This window comes from Cebus imitator, unplaced genomic scaffold (assembly GCF_001604975.1).
Source record: "Cebus imitator isolate Cc_AM_T3 unplaced genomic scaffold, Cebus_imitator-1.0 Scaffold545, whole genome shotgun sequence".
NCBI classification, from domain to species: domain Eukaryota; kingdom Metazoa; phylum Chordata; class Mammalia; order Primates; family Cebidae; genus Cebus; species Cebus imitator.
The window spans coordinates 52069-57095 of record NW_016107860.1 but is presented as its reverse complement, the minus strand read 5'-3'; the positions used below and the strand labels follow the sequence as shown (position 1 = coordinate 57095).

Sequence of the window (5027 nt, the reverse complement as noted above, 5' to 3'; positions counted from 1 at the left end):
GGTCCCATTTGTCTATTTTGGCTTTTGTTGTCAATGCTTTTGGTGTTTTGGTCATGAAGTCCTTGCCTACACCTATGTCCTGAATGGTTTTGCCTAGATTTTCTTCTAGGGATTTTATCGTGTTCGGTCTTATGTTTAAGTCTTTAATCTACCTGGAGCTAATTTTATTGTAAGGTGTAAGGTGTCAGGAAGGGGTCCAGTTTCCGCTTTCTGCACATGGCTAGCCAGTTCTCCCAACACCGTTTATTAAACAGGGAATCCTTTCCCCATTGCTTGTTTTTGTCAGGTTTGTCAAAGATCGGATGGTTGTAGATATGTTGTGTTGCCTTTGAGGCTTCTGTTCTGTTCCATTGGTCTATATCTCTGTTTTGGTACCAGTACCATGCTGTTTTGATTACTGTAGCCTTGTAGTCTAGTTTGAAGTCCAGTAGTGTGATGCCTCCCGCCTTGTTCTTTTTGCTTAGAATTGACTTGGCTATGCGGGCTCTCTTTTGGTTCCATATGAAGTTTAAAGTGGTTTTTTCCAGTTCTGTGAAGAAGGTCATTGGTAGCTTGATGGGGATAGCATTGAATCTGTAAATTACTTTGGGCAGTATGGCCATTTTCATGATATTGATTCTTCCTAACCATGAACATGGAATGTTTCTCCATCTGTTTGTATCCTCTCTTATTTTGTTGAGCAGTCGTTTGTAGTTCTCCTTGAAGAGGTCCTTTACATTCCTTGTTAGTTGTATTCCTAGGTATTTTATTCTCTTTCTACCAATTGTGAATGGCAGTTCTTTCTTGATTTGGCTGTCTTTAAGTCTGTTATTGGTGCATAGGAATGCTTGTGATTTTTGCACATTGATTTTGTATCCTGAGACTTTGTTGAACTTACTTATCAGTTTCAGGAGATTTTGGGCTGAGAGGATGGGGTCTTCTAGATATACAATCATGTTGTCTGCAAATAGAGACAATTTGACTTCCTCCTTTCCTATTTGAATACCCTTTATTTCTTTTACTTGCCTGATTGCTCTGGCTAGAACTTCCAGTACTACATTGAATAGGAGTGGTGAGAGAGGGCATCCTTGTCTAGTGCCAGATTTCAAAGGAAATGCTTCCCGTTTTTGCCCATTCAGTATGATATTGGCTGTTGGTTTGTCGTAAATAGCTTTTATTATTTTGAGATACGTTCTGTCAATACCTAGTTTATTGAGGGTTTTTAGCATAAAGGGCTGTTGAATTTTGTCAAAGGCCTTCTCTGCATCAGTTGAGATAATCATGTGGTTTTTGTCTTTGGTTCTGTTTATGTGGTGAATTACGATTGTAGACTTGCATATGTTGAACCCGCCTTGCATCCCCGAGAAAAAACCTACTTGATCATGGTGGATAAGCTTTTTGATGTGCTGTTGCAATCGGCTTACCAGAATTTTATTGAAGATTTTTTCATCTATGTTCATCATGGATATTGGCCTGAAGCTTTCTTTCCTTGTTGAGTCCCTGCCGGGTTTTGGAATCAGGATGATGTTGGTCTCATAAAATGATTTGGGAAGGATTCCCTCTTTTTGGATTTCCTGGAATAGTTTCAGAAGGAGTGGCACCAACTCCTCTTTGTATGTCTGATAGAATTTGGCTGTGAACCCGTCTGGACCTGGGCTTTTTTTGGGTGGTAGGCTCTTAATTGCTACCTCAACTTCAGACCTTGTTGTTGGTCTATTCAGGGTTTTGACTTCTTCCTGGTTTAGGTTGGGAGGAGGCAAGTGTCCAGGAATTTATCCGTTTCTTCCAGGTTTACTAGTTTATGTGCATAGAGTTGTTTGTAATAATCTCTGATGATGGCTTGAATTTCTGTGGAATCTGTGGTGATATCCCCTTTATCGTTTTTTATTGCATCTATTTGGTTATTCTCTCTTTTCTTTTTTATTAATCTGGCTAGTGGTCTATTTTATTGATCTTGTTGAAAAACTAGCTCCTGGATTTATTGATTTTTTGAAGGGTTTTCTGTGTCTCTATTTCTTTCAGTTCTGCTCTGATCTTAGTTATTTCTTGTATTCTGCCAAGTTTTGAGTTTTTTAAATCTTACTCCTCCAGCTCTTTCAATTTTGACGATAGGGTGTCAGTTTTAGATCTCTCCTTGCTTCTCATGTGGGCACTTATTGCTCTATATTTTCCTCTAGAGACTGCTTTAAATGTGTCCCAGAGATTCTGATATGTTTTGTCTTCGTTTTCGTTGATTTCGAAGAACATCTTTATTTCTCCCTTCATTTTATTGTTTATCCAGCCAACATTGTTCAGTGTCCATGCAGCTGTGCGGTTCTGAGTTAGTTTTTGAATTCTGAGTTCTAATTTGATTGCACTGTGGTCTGAGAGACTGTTTGTTATGATTACCATTCTTTGCATTTGCTGAGGAGTGATTTACTTCCAATTATGTGGTCAATTTTAGAGTAGATGTGATGTGGGCTCGGAAGAATGTAAATTCTGTGGATTTGGGGTGGAGAGTTCTGTAAATGTCTTTTAGGTTTGCTTGGTCCAGGTCTGAGTTGAAGTACTGGATATCTTTGTTAATTTTCTGTCTGATTGATCTAATATTGACAATGGGGTGTTAAAGTCTCCCACTATTATTGTGTGGGAGTCTAAGTTTCTTTGTAAGTCATTAAGAATTTGCCTTATGTATCTGGGTGCTCCTGTATTGAGTGCGTATATATTTAGAATCGTTAGCTCTTCTTGTTGCATTGATCGTTTTTCCATTATATAATGTCCTTCTTTGTCTCTTTTGATCTTTGTTGCTTTAACATCTATTTTATCAGAGACAAGAATTGCAACTCCTGCTTTTTTTTGCTCTCCATTTGCTTGGTAAATCTTCCTTCATTCCTTTATTGTGTGCCTTTGTGTATCCTTGCATGTGAGATGGGTTTCCTGGATACAGCACCCTGATGGGTTTTGGCTTTTTATCCAATTTGCCAGTCTGTGTCTTTTGATTGGGGCATTTAGTCCATTTACATTTAGGGTTAATATTGTTATGTGTGAATTTGATACTGCCATTTTGATGCCAGCTGGCTGTTTTACCCATTAGTTGATGCAGATTCTTCATTGTGTTGATGCTCTTTACCATTTGGTATGTTTTTGGAGTGGCTGGTACTGGTTGTTCCTTTCTATGTGTAGAGCCTCTTTCAGGAGCTCTTGTAAAGCAGGCCTAGTGGTGATGAAATCTCTGAGTACTTGCTTGTTCGCAAAGGATTTTATTTTTCCTTCACTTATGAAGCTTGGTTTGGCTGGATATGAAATTCTGGGTTGAAAGTTCTCTTCTTTAAGGACGTTGTATATTGGCCCCCACTCTCTTCTGGCTTGTAGGGTTTCTGCTGAGAGATCTGCTGTGAGTCTGATTGGCTTCCCTTTGTGGGTAACCTGACCTTTCTCTCTGGCTGCCCTTAGCATTTTCTCCTTCATTTCAACCCTAGTTAATCTGATGATTATGTGTCTTGGGGTTGCTCTTCTTTAGGAATATCTTTGTGGGGTTCTCTGTATTTCCTGGACTTGAATATTGGCCTGCCTTGCTAGGTTGGGGAAGTTTTCCTCGATAATATACTGAAGAATATTTTCCAGCATGGATTCATTCTCTTCGTCACATTCAGGTGCACCTATCAAACATACATTAGGTCTTTTCACATAGTCCCATATTTCTTGGAGACTTTGTTCATTCCTTTTTATCCTTTTTTCTCTAATCTTGCCTCTCATTTTACTTCATTGTGTTGATCTTCGACCTCTGATATCCTTTCTTCTCCTGGGTCTATTTGGATACTTGTGCATGCTTTGCAAAGTTCTCATGTTGTGTTTTTCAGCTCCATCAATTCACTGATATTCCTCTCTAAGTTGTCCATTCTCATTAACATTTCGTCAAATATTTTTTTCAAGATTCTTAGTTTCTTTGCATTTGGTTAGAACATGTTCTTTTAGCTCACAGAAATTTCTTGTTACCCACCTTCTGAAGCCTGATTCTGTCTTTTCATCATACTCGTTCTCCATCCAGCCTTGTTCCCTTGCTGGTGAGGAGCTGTGATCCCTTGTAGGAGGAGAGGTGTTCTGGTTTCGCGTGTTTTCATCCTTTTTGTGCTGGTTTCTTCCCATCTTTGTGGATTTATCCATATGTCGTCTTTGTATTTGCTGACTTTCAGATTGGGTCTCTGAGTGGATGTCCAGTTTGTTGATGATGAAGTGATTTCTGTTTCTTAGTTTTCTTTCTAACAGTCTGGCCCCTCTGCTATAGGACTGCTGACGTCCACTCCAGGCCCTGCTTGCCTGGAGATCACCTCCAGCAGCTGCAGAACAGTAAGGGTTGCTACCAGTTTCTCCTTCTGCTTTCTTCGTCCCAGAAGGATACCCACCAAATGTCAGTCTGATCTCTCCTATATGAGGTGACTCTTTGGATATACAGGAGTCCGGGAGCTGCTTGAGGAGACAGTCTGTCCTTTATAGGAGTTCAGGTGCTGAGCTGTGAGCTCCGTTGTTCATTCAGAGCTGCTGGGCAGGTACATTTATGTCTGCTACAGCAGAACTCATAAATCCCTTTTTTTTTCTCAGGTGCTCTGTCCCAGAAAGTTAGGGCTTTATTTATGAGTTTCCATTGTGCTGCTGACTTTTTTTTTTCAGGGCTGCCCTGTGCAGCAAGCAGGCAGCCTAGTGACTATCTGCCTGCAGAGCCTTTGCTGAGCTGCTGTGGGCTCTGCCCAGCTGCCGTGTGAGCTTCCCTGCAGTCCTATTTATATGGGTGTAGTTAGAACTGCCTTGGCAGTGGTGGCCCACCTCTGTAATGACAGACTCTCTCTGTAATGGCAGATTGCCTTGGCAATGGCGGGTTGCCTCAGCAATGGTGGGTTGCCTCAGCAATGGCGGGCTGCTTCAGCAATGACGGGCTGCTTCAGCAATGGCGGACTACCTCCCTAGAGGTGGAGTGCCTCGGTAATGGCAGACGCCCCTCCCTCACAGAACTGGACCGTCCCAGGTTCAGCTGTGCTTGCTGTGAAACTCTCAACCCAGAGCGTTTCCAATTT

General features: G+C 41.1%; 1 protein-coding gene across 1 annotated transcript in view; it reads left to right on the top strand.

Moving 5' to 3' along the window:
* The window catches only part of LOC108293733 (protein O-mannosyl-transferase TMTC1-like), a gene marked incomplete at its 3' end in the record, with an annotated part of 187277 nt that overhangs the window by 132485 nt on the left and 49765 nt on the right, over positions 1-5027 (top strand). The gene's annotated exons all lie outside the window — the stretch shown is intronic.